Source organism: Lithobates pipiens, unplaced genomic scaffold (assembly GCF_037356315.1).
Source record: "Lithobates pipiens isolate NorthernLeopardFrog02 unplaced genomic scaffold, aLitPip1_a1.2 Scaffold_23, whole genome shotgun sequence".
Lineage (NCBI taxonomy): Eukaryota > Metazoa > Chordata > Amphibia > Anura > Ranidae > Lithobates > Lithobates pipiens.
In genome coordinates this window covers 127,728,047-127,742,621 of record NW_027507785.1, presented here as the reverse complement: position 1 = coordinate 127,742,621, position 14,575 = coordinate 127,728,047, and the positions used below count along the sequence as shown (strand labels likewise).

The 14,575-nt window shown below is 44.0% G+C and overlaps 1 long non-coding RNA gene across 1 annotated transcript; it reads right to left on the bottom strand.

Moving 5' to 3' along the window:
• Positions 1 to 385: 385 nt before the first annotated feature.
• LOC143927882 (uncharacterized) lies at positions 386 to 8,589 on the bottom strand. The gene is made up of 2 exons (XR_013262336.1): positions 6,209 to 8,589; positions 386 to 5,817 (listed from the first exon to the last, which is right to left on the bottom strand). It is a non-coding gene; the product is annotated as an uncharacterized LOC143927882 (long non-coding RNA).
• Positions 8,590 to 14,575: the final 5,986 nt, after the last annotated feature.

Sequence of the window (14,575 nt, the reverse complement as noted above, 5' to 3'; positions counted from 1 at the left end):
CACTATATCCCTGTACATGACATAGGGATAGGAGACTGTTTAGGTGGACATATTAGCTGCAGGAAGAGTCACAAGGATTGAGGTTATTTGTGGAACACTGCGTTTTAGATTGAGGTTCTGTCACTTTGGCACAAAGGTGTCAACCCGCACTATTATTTGTAAGATTCTGGTTTTGGGTTTTGAGGATTTTCAAGAAACTTGCACTGAATGAGCGTCCATGTGTGTATTGTTTGAGATCTGGACCAATAATGGTGGTAGTTTGTCCTAGATGATGACAGGCCATGTAGAGTGCTTTGAAAGAAAGCTATACTTTACCGTGATCACACCTAAAAAGAAAATACTTGTCATATATATATACACAAAAAGATTGTCCTATATTCATAACTACTCAAATGTCAATGATCTTTATTTACAAGTAGCAATGTATATCTTTTATATCACAATTTAAAAATATATATTCACACATATATACATATTGTATATACATATACTTAAATATACATACATATTATATATAAACACACACCAATTATGCCTATTATATCACATGCAAACATATCCCTGTATTTCATGATCTTTAAATAAAACTTACATTGTCCTTATCTCTAAGAATCAGTGCTGTGCTTCTTCCAGCTCATTGAGATGCCAGCTGCAGTGAAATATACAGTGCAAAAGTGCATCAGTGGCTCACAGTCACTCAAAGATGCCAGTTAATGGCTGAGTTCTTTCTGATTAAAACGCAACTTATCAATTTTCTTTAATTGGGAATTTTAATTCAAGGATATCAATATATGTAAAAGTTAATCAGTTCTCACCCTTGATCTGTCAGATTATTTTCCAAAGATTCCAGAAATTCTAAATTAACTGACCTGTTTTTTTTTAATGACACACTCTTGGATTTGAGAGTTAAGACCACTGAATAGGGGGTTCAGTTCATAAAATAGCTGCTCTCACAGTGTATGGATAATGAATATGGTTCACTAGTTTGCTGTAACAATCTCATGATTTCTAAAACATTTTAGCTGTGCTTCCAATATCCATCTAAAGACTAGAATCACAACTGTGCTCTGGTAAGGACTCACAAATGGGTAATGGATTTGAAGCATGCATAATCACCAGGGATATTCTCCCTAAACAGTAGCTATGATACTTTGTTAATAGCTGTGGGTTACAATTGAAGTGGATTGTAAAGTTTAAAAAAAAAAAACACAAATATGTTATGCACAGAGCAGCCCAGATCCTCCTCTTCTTGGGTCCCTCTTTGCCCCTTGTTGAGTGCCCCCACAGCAAACAGCTTGCTATGGGGGCACCGAGCCAAGCTGCAGCTCCATGTTTCCATTCACAGAGCTGCCGTTCAACCCCTGCTCCTCCTCTCGATTGGCTAATGGGCTATGATTGGAGCCAATCAGGAGGGAGAGTCTCCGATGGCCGAGGAACTTGGGGACTTTTCTGGACAGAGATGGGGTTCAGGTAAGTATGGGGGGGGGGCTGCTTGCACACAGAAGGCTTTTTATCTTAAGGCACAGAATACATTAAGATAAAAAAAGCCTTCTTCCTTTACATTTCCCTTAAAATCTTTTAGAGTAAATACATTTAAAACAAATTCGAAAATTTAGTCTGAAACCAGGGAGATTAACCATCTTTTTTTTTTGTCCTTTAACCTTTTGTCCTGGACCCAGCAGCGCCTGCATACAACCCTTGCCATTGCTCTAACGTATCTCAGTCAACTTTATTCAGAGCAATGACAGATCATTTGTTGTGATATGTGACCAGATTGCATAAGGCAGAGGCAGAGTGCTTCATGTCCAGGGACCCAAGCATTTTAAAATTGTGATGTTACTTAATCCTGTCTCACTAAAATCAGATATTTTTGAGACTTACCCTTCACATCCAAGGTAAACGGGCAATTTTAATTTCTTGGTGCTAATTACTGGCAAACGTCTCATTACCAGCACTATTGATTTCAAGATTCAAATACAGCGACTGTTTAAATGGTTAAAACATTATTAAAGTCAAAATGTTATTTTATTAAAATAACAAACATGTTACACTCAGTGCGATGGTAATGGACAGAGTAGCTCCGAACTGCCTTTTCTGGGGTCCCCCACTGTTGGTCTTGGCTCCTCCTGTTCTGTGTATGCCCCCATAGCAAGTGTTTGCTATGCAATAAGGTAAAAAAAAGCTTTAAGCCTTTAGAACCACTTTATCGCAGGAGCAGATATTAAAATCTCCCGTGTAACCGAGTCTTACAAGTGTATTGTCATATATGCACATTAAACAGGTTGAAAACCCTGGTGTTTTTTTTTACCTTAATGAATCCTATGCATTAAGGTGAAAAAAAACTTCTGTCACTGAGCAGCCCCCCCATTTTAGGCCCCTTTCACACATGTGGACTGTTCAGATTCACCTGTCAGTTTTTTCAGGTGGATCGGAACTGTTGCTCGATACAGCTCTATGTATCGGATATCAGTAGTGACATGTCCTATTTTCCATCCATCTGGCTGATCGCATTGGATGAAAACAGACAGGCGGTCCGTAATTATCTGATCCCCCCCATAGGGGAAAGCGGTCTCTCCGACAGGTCTGTCTCTGCACAGTGCAGAAACTGACTTGTCATCCGCGGGCTCAGTGGGGATCAACAGAGCGATCCCTGCTGAGCAAGCGGAGTGGTAAAAACGGACAGCCCCATATGAAAGGTGCCTTACTCACCTGACCCCGTTCGTTCCCCCGCCGGAGACGCGCTCTACCTCTTTGGCGAGGTTTCTCGGCTCTTGATTGGATTGCTTGATAGCAGCGCAGCCATTGGCTCCATGCTCCTGCATCGGCATATGCACACTGAAGAAACAACTCGCTTGTGCCGTTTCTTCAGTAGCTGTGAGTGACATCATCGCAGCTTCGGCAAATCACAGTGATATAGCCCGCGAATCTGGAAATAACTCCAGGAGACATGCTTCGTTCTAAGGTTACCATTTCATAATGAGCTAGTATGACTTTGTCTTGCAGGTTGTTTTTTTTGTATTTTAGAGAGTTTACAACCACTTTAAAATTAACATCTGGGTAAAGGCCCACTGTAAACCACTGAGCTATGTGTTCACTTCAATCTCAGTACAAAGTTATAATATAGCATAGACAACATGGTTAACAGGTTTCAGGGCCCAGTCACACCTTACAATCCACTGCAGCATGTTAAGACAGCCCATTCATTTGAATAGGCGGCCAACATGCCACCATGAACATAAAAACAGACCTGGACCATTTTTATGCAACCTAGTGCACCACATCAGATGATAGGGCTATACTTTGGGTTCAATTTTCTACCTGAGCTGGAGTGCCAAAGGAAATGAATGGCCTGACAATGCACTAATGTGTTTAATGTGTATAGTGTGTTTAATTTTCTTAGGAGAAAATATTTTTTCTAGCAATGATGCCTGCAGCCTCCTGGCTTTGAGTACATCCTACTCGGTTCCCAAGAGATAGCCTCAATATAGGTCTGCAATATCCATATAATACCCTCTAGTGGCGGACAGGAATAGCTTTTTTTATAGGAAAGAAAAAAGTGTAGATACATGACTCGGCCATGCTGCTAGGAACATAATTTGTCTTCGGTAAAGGTATGCTGCACTGATCAACACAAATGCATGTCTGCTGAAAGGGCAGTTGAATGTACTATAAATCAGAATATGAAGACACTTTTTGGGTTGCACTTCTTGGAACAGGCCACAGCTTCACAAAGAGCACATGACAGGAAGGGCTTGATCCCATTAAGTATGTATTGAGAAATATCTCTTGCAATCATTTATTTTTCTGATAATTCACCTGTATTTTGCTGTGTATGCAAATATCAGTTTTTCAGGTGGGCCTGATTGGATCCTCCAGTCTCCTCTAGGGAGCAGCTGACACCCTTTTGGGATGGCCCTTTTTTACACTCGTCTGGCAGCTCAGATCAAAAACAGACAGGTGGTCCGTCTCCATTTGATTTACCAATAGAGGAGGGCGGGACTGTGTCCGTGTCCACGCTGCACAGTGAGCAGACACGGACCTGTCATCCACTAAGTGGGGATCAGCAGTGCGATTCCCTGCTGAGCAAGCAGAATCCGTAACAGACACACCCGTGTGACAGGACCCTTACATCTAAGGCCTCAAGCACACGAGGCGGATCCACTGCCACGGAGTCCGCCAGCTCAGCGGGAGATCTTTTCCGTTTATCTCCGCTGAGCCAGCAGATGACAGGTCCCTCTCTGCTCACTGAGTGGGGAGAGGCTTGTGGAGTGCCGCTGGTTGCTATGGAGAGATCGGATGAAAACGGACAGCATGTCCATTTTCATCAGATCTCACCTGATCCGATAGGGATGGATGCGAATGTAGGGCCATTTCTCCGATTTTATCAGATTGGACCGTGTCGGATGTCAGCGGACATGTCACCGGACCTGGTCAGATAACAGCGGGCATGTCACCGCTGACATCAGTCGCTCCATAGACTAACATGGAGTGCCCATTCAGGTCCGCCGACAAAACGGACAGGCGGACCTGCGTTCATGTGAAAGGGGCCTAAATTTCAAATCGCCTCTGGGCAAACAATACTGAAGCGGGAAATGGCATACAAAGTGTAAAAAAAAAAAAGGGAAGCCAATAGATGAACATAGACACCCACTGCAGACAAAATATAGGTGGGCAACTTTGCAAGGATTGCAAAATATCTCCATAGCCAACAGATTATCCACAATTCCAAGTAAACAGCAGGTGGCTGTTCAAGCATGTTCCAGCATCACCCAGGTATGTCTTCTGACTGTAGTGTTCCAGCAATATGTCCTCAAAATAGTTCCATTGTTGCCCCAGAGGCTCAGTTTTGTACCTTTTCATGTGAAAATGAATAAAAAGAACCTTAAAAAATAAAAAATGTTCCAATCTTACAGAAAAAAAAAAAAGAAGGAGAGGGAAAAAAAAAAAAAAAACAACATGTTCCCATTTACAGGTTGAACTGGGGATGCTGAATTTCACATAAAAATATATTTTGGAATCACAAATAAAACACTCACGGCAAAAATGTGTACAAGAAAAAAAGTTCATGAAATATAAATGTATCAACTGTCCTTCATGCATCAGTCCCAAAGGGTTAGGAACAGAGCACGTGTCGACATGCAGCATATTATTAAATCAGTAGAGCTTTTCAATTTGGAGTAGGGATTTTGGAGATTTCCTAATGCCATCCATAAGCTCTTAGGTCACGACTGTTTATACACACAATCTTGCAGTTTCAGGTGACATGTCAGGTCATGCTGATAGCAAAACCATTTTGAAAAAGGCTTTTTCCCTATGTGAAATTTCTGACAGATTAAGGTGGCGCTGTGCCTTCACACATCTCTGCTAATTGAAAGCTAACACATTTCAAATGAAAAACGATATGAGAGGAGCACACCAAATAGAAACTGCAGCCTTTATTTTAGAAGTAACCAGAACTCCTTTCGGTAAAATATTAACACTCTTTCATAAGAGTCTGTAAAATTTTCAAAAAGGGTTGGATTATACAGGATGCCAACTTGACAATAGAGTCCACATAAGTGGTATAGTACGTGCTATAGGTGCTGGTTTACTAAAAGGAAAATAAGCTGTTCACTTTGCAAAAGAAAATTCCCTTGCCTTCATGAATGAAGTGACACTTTCTAACTTCCACCATCCAATGATGTGCAATCAAAAATACTTTGATGGATTCACTTTAGTGAATGTGATTAAAATTCACTTTGCAAATAAAGTAAGGAAACATTCCCCTGCAAAGTGCAAATTCCCTTGTCTTTGGTAAAATCAACCCATATATGTACACTTAGGGTCCTTTCACACGGGGCGGATCAGTTCTGATCCGCCCCGTGGATATCCGTTTGCTCAGCGGGGATCACTCCGTCGATCCCCGCTGAGCAGGGAGATGACCGGTCCGTCTCTGCACACTGCGCAGGGACGGATCTGTCACAGCGCCGCTCTCCCCTATGGGAGATCGGATGACGACGGACCGCAGTGCCCGTCGTCACCCGATCCGATGACGGATGGAAAAATAGCTTTTTCCTCCGTTACACTTTTTCGGATCGGAGCGGGTCGGATGTCAGCGGACATGTCACCGCTGACATCCGACGCTCCATAGACCTCTATGGAGCACCCGTTCAGGTCCACCTGAAAAACTGACAGGCGGGCCTGAACGGGACGTCAGTGTGAAAGAGGCCTTAGGCAGGTAATGTCACAAGCATCTAACAGCAGATGTGAGTTTTATTTGATGTTAATGGGCTTACTGGATTAAATGCCATCTACATATATGCATCGGGACAGGAAGAAGGAAAAATGGAAACTAGACTGCTGACATTATTACCTGTGTGTTATGCAGATCAGTTAATTTATGTTTATTTTTAATATTCTTCCCCACGCTACCTTATGATCCATTGTTTTAACTGGAGCCAAGTTTAGAGCCCATGGCCTTAAAGTAAACCAATGCTTTGTCCTTCGAGCATGAACTCACAGGTTCAATTGAGGGGCTTTTGTCGACGACCTTTTATTCACATACAAGTCTGTGGGAATGCAAAAGAAACATGAAAAGAGCAAGTATACCTGACACTGAAATTTAAATAATCTTGGAAGTGTATGAAACTGATGTCAACAGCAAGCAGTGTTTGACCATCACCTTAAGCCCAAAGCCCCTCAACACAGGCCCGAATGCTGCCACACAGGTCCCACCCCCCAAAACTGCTCTGTTCTACCATGTGAATGAGAAGTTCTGTGTACGGTCCATGTCGTGTCAGAGCCTACACTAGGGTAAGGTCTCTACCGGCCATGGAGAGACAGCACTAAATGCCTGAGAAGCCAATTGCCAAGCACAAAGTATATGGGAGGAAGAGACCTCATATGCTGCCACATCCCTGGAAGTACCAGGGTGGGTCACTTTCCTTGGGCAAAGAAGTCAGTAAAGAGAAGGCAAGTATTAGTAGACAGGCTTCTCAGATTATGTACGTAACCTTACTTTACAAATAAGCTACTTACAAACATGAACTATGATAAATGTAAGTAGAATCATAACAGCTACATCAGCTTACAGAGCTTGGTGCTAGTTTTTGGACATCATACATTTTATAATGGAATGCCAGGTGTACTTTGTTATTAATGAAGGTCCATAATCGCCCCCTTATTACATTTTGGTGGAATACAGCAAGTTTGGATAGCCAACAGATTTTTCAGCTCTACAAGACTCCAGCAGGAAGATCTGCTCTCACCCTGTACATAGCCCTGACAGCTTCTACTCGACATCAAATAGGTGAGCTGTTGGGGGTCATCGGTAGAAGCAAAGTCTCGGTTTTTAAAGTAAACCTATAACATAATCAAAAGCAGATTATGCAGATACATAGATTTAGGTTCCACAGTTTACATTTATTATTCCCCCTTGAGAAAATTATTTTCAAATACTGCCAGTCTAAAATTTAGTATCACCTCCTCCACATATCAGTGTTCCGAAATCACCACAGGTCACTAAAACACTGAGCACAACCTTGGGATGGAGGAGTGGGGACCATATTTGCAACACACCCAAAAGTTTATTTTACTCCTCAGTGGCACACTGGAAGAATATGGGGTAATCTATAATGTAGGCTAGGGCACTGGGGTGTGCCAGTTACCTGCTGTTTTAAGTGTTTTTTCCATAGATAATCAGTTTTTTCACTTGCAATGTGCCTTTGAACTTGCAAGAATTAGAGCAGGGATCTACAATTAGTGGACCTCCAGCTGTTGCAAAACTACAAGTCCCATCATGCCTCTGCCTCTGGGTGTCATGCTTGTGGCTGTCAGAGTCTTGCAATGCCTCATGGGATTTGTAGTTCTGCAACAGCTGGAGGTCCGCTAATTGCATATCCCTGAACTAGAGTATCCACCTCTATCCTTGCATGCCATAGACCTTTTCTCTTTTGAGATTGTCTGATTACTTTCTGTGCTGGCCTAACTCCTCGGCCTCTCCCTTCAATTCCCTACATATTCCTTATCCTTAATGTAGCTGCCGGCTTAGAGGAGGAGGTAAGGAAAATACTATAGCTTGTCACTTGGGTGACAGCTCGGAGTTTGCTAGGGCTGCTGACATCACATCTAAGATGGTAGTGCCAGACAGCAGTCTCTGGTCTTCTGGATCTCTAAAACAATGGAAGTTTTTTTTTACAGGTAAACAACCTGTATAGATGTGTTGAACACACATTCAATTGTATGGGGATATTTTTGATGAACTGAATGATCTGGTGGCAGGCTCACTAGTAAATGTGCTAAATGGAAAGTCAACAGAACCCCACACCAATCTGAGAAACTTTTTTTGGGTAGAATATTTTAAACAAAAGTTTTCTCAAAGTTATCCCCTGCTGGACTCTGCATATGGAGAAGGGATGGCACTGCTGCTTGGTAAGAAGTCTGTTATAGCCCTTAAGTAGGTGTAAGCAACTAAAATTCCCAGGCAGACAATAACAGAGTGAGGAATTATGGGAGAGAGATCTTTCTGTTTGAGTATAAAAAGGCCAAGAGGCTGACACAGCCCACCAAATTCTACCTACAACGAATATATCCCTTTTAGACAGGCTGCCCCTTTAACCAGTTGCCGACCGCCGCACGACGATGTACGTCGATAGCATGGCACGGGCAGGCATATTGGCGTACATGTACGTCCCTTGCCTCCCGCGGGTCGGGGGCCCGATCGGGCCCCCGCCCGGTGCCTGCGGCGGTCGGTATTCGTGCGGGAGCGATCCCGGACGAGGGGACGGCCATTCGTTCATGGCCACCCCCTCGCGATCGCTCCCGACGAATAGGAATCCCCCGTGACATCACTTCCTCTCCTGTAATGTAAACACAGGAGAGGAAGTGATGTATTCTCTCCTCCGTGTCGGTATTTTCCGTTCCGACACGGAGGAGAGCGGATCGGTGAGTTGCACCAACACTCTACACACACAGTAGAACATGCCAGGCACACTCACACCCCCCCTTTACCCCCCGATCACCCCCCCAATTACCCCTGCCCCCCAGTCACAGTGACACCAATGTCATTTTTTTTTTTTTTTTTTTTTTTTTTGCATTGGTGTCATTTGTGACTGTAATAACTGTTAGGGCAGTTAGAGTTAGCCCCCTTTAGTTCTAATGTACCCCCCTAACCCCCCCAATAAAGGTTTAACCCCGTGATCACCCCCCGTCGCCAGTGTCACTAAGGCTGGGTTCACATTGCAGCGGTTTATGAGAACGAATGTGATTCGCACCGCACTGCAGTGCAAATCACATCCGATCTCTGTGCGATTCGAGTTCAGCCATTCGCCGCACCCGCCGCACCCGCCACACCCGCCGCACCCACCGCAAATTCGCACGGGACCCTTTTTTTGGCCCGCAGCAGAATCGGATCGCATGGGTGTTCACACCATGCGATCCGAGTTTGCAGATCGCACTGCGATATGCGAACTGATCTGGGGGTGTCAGTAACATTTCACTGACACTCCCAGCAGTTCGCATAGGGCAGTGTGAACTGCCGCCGGGAGGCATGCGATGCGGGAACCCGCCGCGGATTTGCGGCGTTTCCGCATCGCTCCAGTGTGAACCCAGCCTAATAAGCGATCATTTTTCTGATCGCCGTATTAGTGTCACAGGTGACGCTAGTTAGGCAGGTAGGTATTTAGGTTCGCCGCAGCTTTTTATAGCGCCAGGGACCCCCATATACTACCGCATAAAGCCCCCTGATTGCCCCCTAGTTAACCCTTTCACCAGTGATCACCATATAACTGTTACAGGTGACGCTGGTTGGTTAGTTATTTTTTATAGTTTCAGGGCACCCGCCATTTATTACCTAATAAAGGTTTAACCCCCTGATCACCCGGCGGGTGTCATTTGTGACTAATAACTGTTAGGGCAGTTAGGGTTAGCCCCCTTTAGTTCTAAGGTACCCCCCTAACCCCCCCAATAAAGGTTTAACCCCGTGATCACCCCCCGTCGCCAGTGTCACTAAGGCTGGGTTCACATTGCAGCGGTTTATGAGAACGGATGTGATTCGCACCGCACTGCAGTGCAAATCACATCCGATCTCTGTGCGATTCGAGTTCAGCCATTCGCCGCACCCGCCGCACCCGCCGCAAATTCGCACGGGACCCTTTTTTTGGCCCGCAGCAGAATCGGATCGCATGGGTGTTCACACCATGCGATCCGAGTTTGCAGATCGCACTGCGATATGCGAACTGATCTGGGGGTGTCAGTAACATTTCACTGACACTCCCAGCAGTTCGCATAGGGCAGTGTGAACTGCCGCCGGGAGGCATGCGATGCGGGAACCCGCCGCGCATTCGTGGCGTTCCCGCATCGCTCCAGTGTGAACCCAGCCTAATAAGCGATCGTTTTTCTGATCGCTGTATTAGTGTCACAGGTGACGCTAGTTAGGCAGGTAGGTATTTAGGTTCGCCGCAGCTTTTTATAGCGCCAGGGACCCCCATATACTACCGCATAAAGCCCCCTGATTGCCCCCTAGTTAACCCTTTCACCAGTGATCACCATATAACTGTTACAGGTGACGCTGGTTGGTTAGTTATTTTTTTATAGTTTCAGGGCACCCGCCATTTATTACCTAGTCTCACTAGTGTACCCCTAAATTTAGGGGTGTCTACTTTCCAAAATGGGGTCATTTGGGGGGGGTTTGTGCCATCTTGGCATTTTATGGCCTTCAAAACTGTAACGCCCTTAGAAAGCCTGAAGGCGGTGCTTGGTTTTCGGGGCCCCGTACGCGGCTAGGCTCCCAAAAAGTCCCACATATGTGGTATCCCCGTACTCAGGAGAAGCAGCAGAATTTATTTTGGGGTGTCATTTCACATATGCCCATGGCATGCGTGAGCAATATATCATTTAGTGACAACTTTGTGAAAAAAAAAAAAAAAAAAAAAAAAGTTTGTAATTTTCCCGCAACTTGTGGCAAAATATAAAATATTCCATGGACTCAACATGCCTCTCAGCAAATAGCTTGGGGTGTCTACTTTCTAAAATGGGGTCATTTGTGGGGGTTTTGTGCCATCTTGGCATTTTATGGCCTTCAAAACTGTAATAGGTAGTGAGAAGTGAACTCAAAAATTTACGCCCTTAGAAAGCCTGAAGGCGGTGCTTGGTTTTCGGGGCCCCGTACGCGGCTAGGCTCCCAAAAAGTCCCACATATGTGGTATCCCCGTACTCAGAAGAAGCAGCAGAATTTATTTTGGGGTGTCATTTCACATATGCCCATGGCATGTGTGAGCAATATATCATTTAGTGACAACTTTGTGAAAAAAAAAAAAAAAAAAAAAAAGTTTGTAATTTTCCCGCAACTTGTGGCAAAATATAAAATATTCCATGAACTCAACATGCCTCTCAGCAAATAGCTTGGGGTGTCTACTTTCTAAAATGGGGTCATTTGTGGGGGTTTTGTGCCATCTTGGCATTTTATGGCCTTCAAAACTGTAATAGGTAGTGAGAAGTGAACTCAAAAATGTACGCCCTTAGAAAGCCTGAAGGCGGTGCTTGGTTTTCGGGGCCCCGTACGCGGCTAGGCTCCCAAAAAGTCCCACATATGTGGTATCCCCGTACTCAGGAGAAGCAGCAGAATTTATTTTGGGGTGTTATTTCACATACGCCCATAGCATGTGTGAGCAATATATCATTTAGTGACAACTTTGTGTAAAAAAAAAAAAAAATTTTTTTTTTTGTCATTATTCAATCGCTTGAGGCAAAAAAATAAAATATTCAATGGGCTCAACATGCCTCTTATCAATTTCCTTAGGGGGTCTACTTTCCAAAATGGGGTCATTTGGGGGGGTTTTGTACTGCCCTGCCATTTTAGCACCTCAAGAAATGAGATAGGCAGTCGTAAACTAAAAGCTGCGTAAATTGCAGAAAACGTACCTTAGTTTGTAGATGTGACAACTTTTGCGCAAACCAATAAATATACAATTATTGACTTTTTTTTTACCAAAGACATGTGGCTGAATACATTTTGGCCTAAATGTATGACTAAAATTGAGTTTATTGGATTTTTCTAATAACAAAAAGTAGAAAATATCATTTTTTTTCAAAATTTGCGGTCTTTTTACGTTTATATCGCAAAAAATAAAAATCGCAGAGGCAATCAAATACCATCAAAAGAAAGCTCTATTTGTGGGAAGAAAAGGACGCAAATTTTGTTTGGGTACAACATTGCATGACCGCGCAATTACCAGTTAAAGCAGCGCAGTGCCAAAGTGTAAAAAGACCTCTGGTCATTTACCAGCAAAATGGTCCGGTCTGAAAGTGGTTAAGTACTTATTTAGAAACTGAATTTCCAAATCTACTTAAACTGACAAATCACCTTCATATACTATGATTTTTTTCTAGATAACATTGCCATTTTATTTTTAAAGATTTATGAGGAGAGAAATAGATCATTGCAAAGCAAAACTACACTAATATAAACAAACTATGTGCTTAGTAGTCAAGAATACACCTAAGGGCCCTTTCACATTGGCTTTATCCCCTCTGTTCAGCATGGGAACTGCGAGCAGACCCCCTGCTGAATCAGATCTGAATGGGACGGATGTCAGTGTTTTTCATCTGTGCCTGTTCAATTTGTGTCCGCATTTACACCACAGACAGGAGCAGACCTGGCTCTACGGGTGGCCAGATGCAAACAAATGTGTGTCCATTTACATGAAGCTACCTCTGATCCATCACATTTGGCCTGGAAAAACAGAACAGAACACAGTCCTTTTCCATTTTATTTCCAAACCTGGATGGAGTTGGAGGTAGGTGGGTGTAAATGTGCACAAGTCCGTTTACATCAGCCTGCCCAGAAACCTACATGGACCTTCTAAATCAGGTCCACCTGATAGGAAAGCTTGTGTGAAAGGGCCCTTACACTTTTAATGCCCGTGTCTTGTCCCCAGATGAACAATAGATTAAAAATGTTAGTAGCATATGAGGGGGAAAAAAAAAAAAAAGTTAGAGACCACTATTCACACCTGAGTGTAGCATTTTCAGGCAGAAATTCATGCGATTTTGTACAGGTCAAAAGGTCACCAATGTAAAAAAGCAGAAAAACTCCCAAATCTGCCTAAAAAAAAAAAGTTCCAGAACTTGTTTGAGCTTCAGGCGCTTTGGAGCTTCTGGCTTCAGGAGTTTTGGAGAGGAGATGCGAGCCATCTCCATAGAGAATAACTTATTTTTTTCCCCTCCAGCGTTTTGTAACTTGAGGCTTCAAGCAACAAAACACTCAGGTGTAAATGAGGCCTTATGGCTGAGCTAGTAAATATTATTGCTTTTATGAAACTAGAACATCGAAAGTCAAAAGATGGCAATTTGTAGCTTCTATAACTCACTTCCCCTATTTAGAATTGATGAAATAGTTAAAGCTGAACTCCAGGATCAAAACAAATATCCTTGTAGTAAGGCTCCTCCACACTGCTAGATACGTGCAGGGGTAGCGGAATAAGGTGCAATAGTTACCTTATTCCTCACACCAGCAGGTGTGCAACCCAATGCTTTGGGTTGTAGACAGGCCCTCACTGTCCTCACATAAAATACAAGACTATTGACCTTGTATTGTATCTAAATATATCACAATGCGATTGCTGGCTAGATAGCCTTAGAGAAGAAGTTTTAGAGACCCAGTCGCACAGGTTGGAGCCTACTAGTGTGAGTAATAAGGTACAGTGCCTTGAAAAATAATTCATACCCATTGAAAATTTCCACATTTTGTCATGTTACAACCAAAAACGTAAATGTATTTTATTGGGATTTTATTCAATAGACCAACACAAAGTGCCACATAATTGTGAAGTGGAAGTAAAATGATAAAATGGTTTTCAATTTTTTACCCAATACATACCTGAAAAGTGTGGCATGCATTTTTATTCAGCCATGGGCGTCCACAGAACTTTTTTCAGGGGGGGGGGGCATAATTTTTGAGTCACCCACGTGCTGCCCCTTTTCGACAATGTCATTATCACATTGTCATGGACAGAGCCTGCAGACGTAGTACAGTCCCTAGGATAAGTAATGGATAATGGCCAACAGTTCCTCTTACCAGACCCAGCGAAACTACAGCAGTGACTCCTCCGGCTGGATGATCGCTCACTCTGGGTTCCCTGGGGGCGACTGGTCAGTAGTGTAGCATGTCTGTACCCTGGCAGTATCTCAGTCTCTCTCTTGTGGCGCTGGGCTGCGTGGCTCTCTGGTGGCACTGGGTAGTGTGGCTCTCTCTCTGGTAGCACTGGGTAGCGTGGCTCTCTCCCTCTGGTGGTGCTGGGTAGTGTGACTCTCTCTGGCATTGGATAGTGTGGCTCTCTCTCTGGTAGCACTGGGTAGCGTGGCTCTGTCTGGCCCTGAGTGGCGTGGCTCTCTCTGGCATTGAGTAGCGTGCCTCTCTCTCTGGTAGCACTGGGTAGCGTGGCTCTGTCTGGCCCTGAGTGGCGTGGCTCTCTCTGGCATTGAGTAGCGTGGCTCTCTCTCTGGTAGCACTGGGTAGCGTGGCTCTCTCTCTGGTAGCACTGGGTAGTGTGGCTCTGTCTGGCCCTGAGTGGTGTGGCTCTCTCTGGCATTAAGTAGC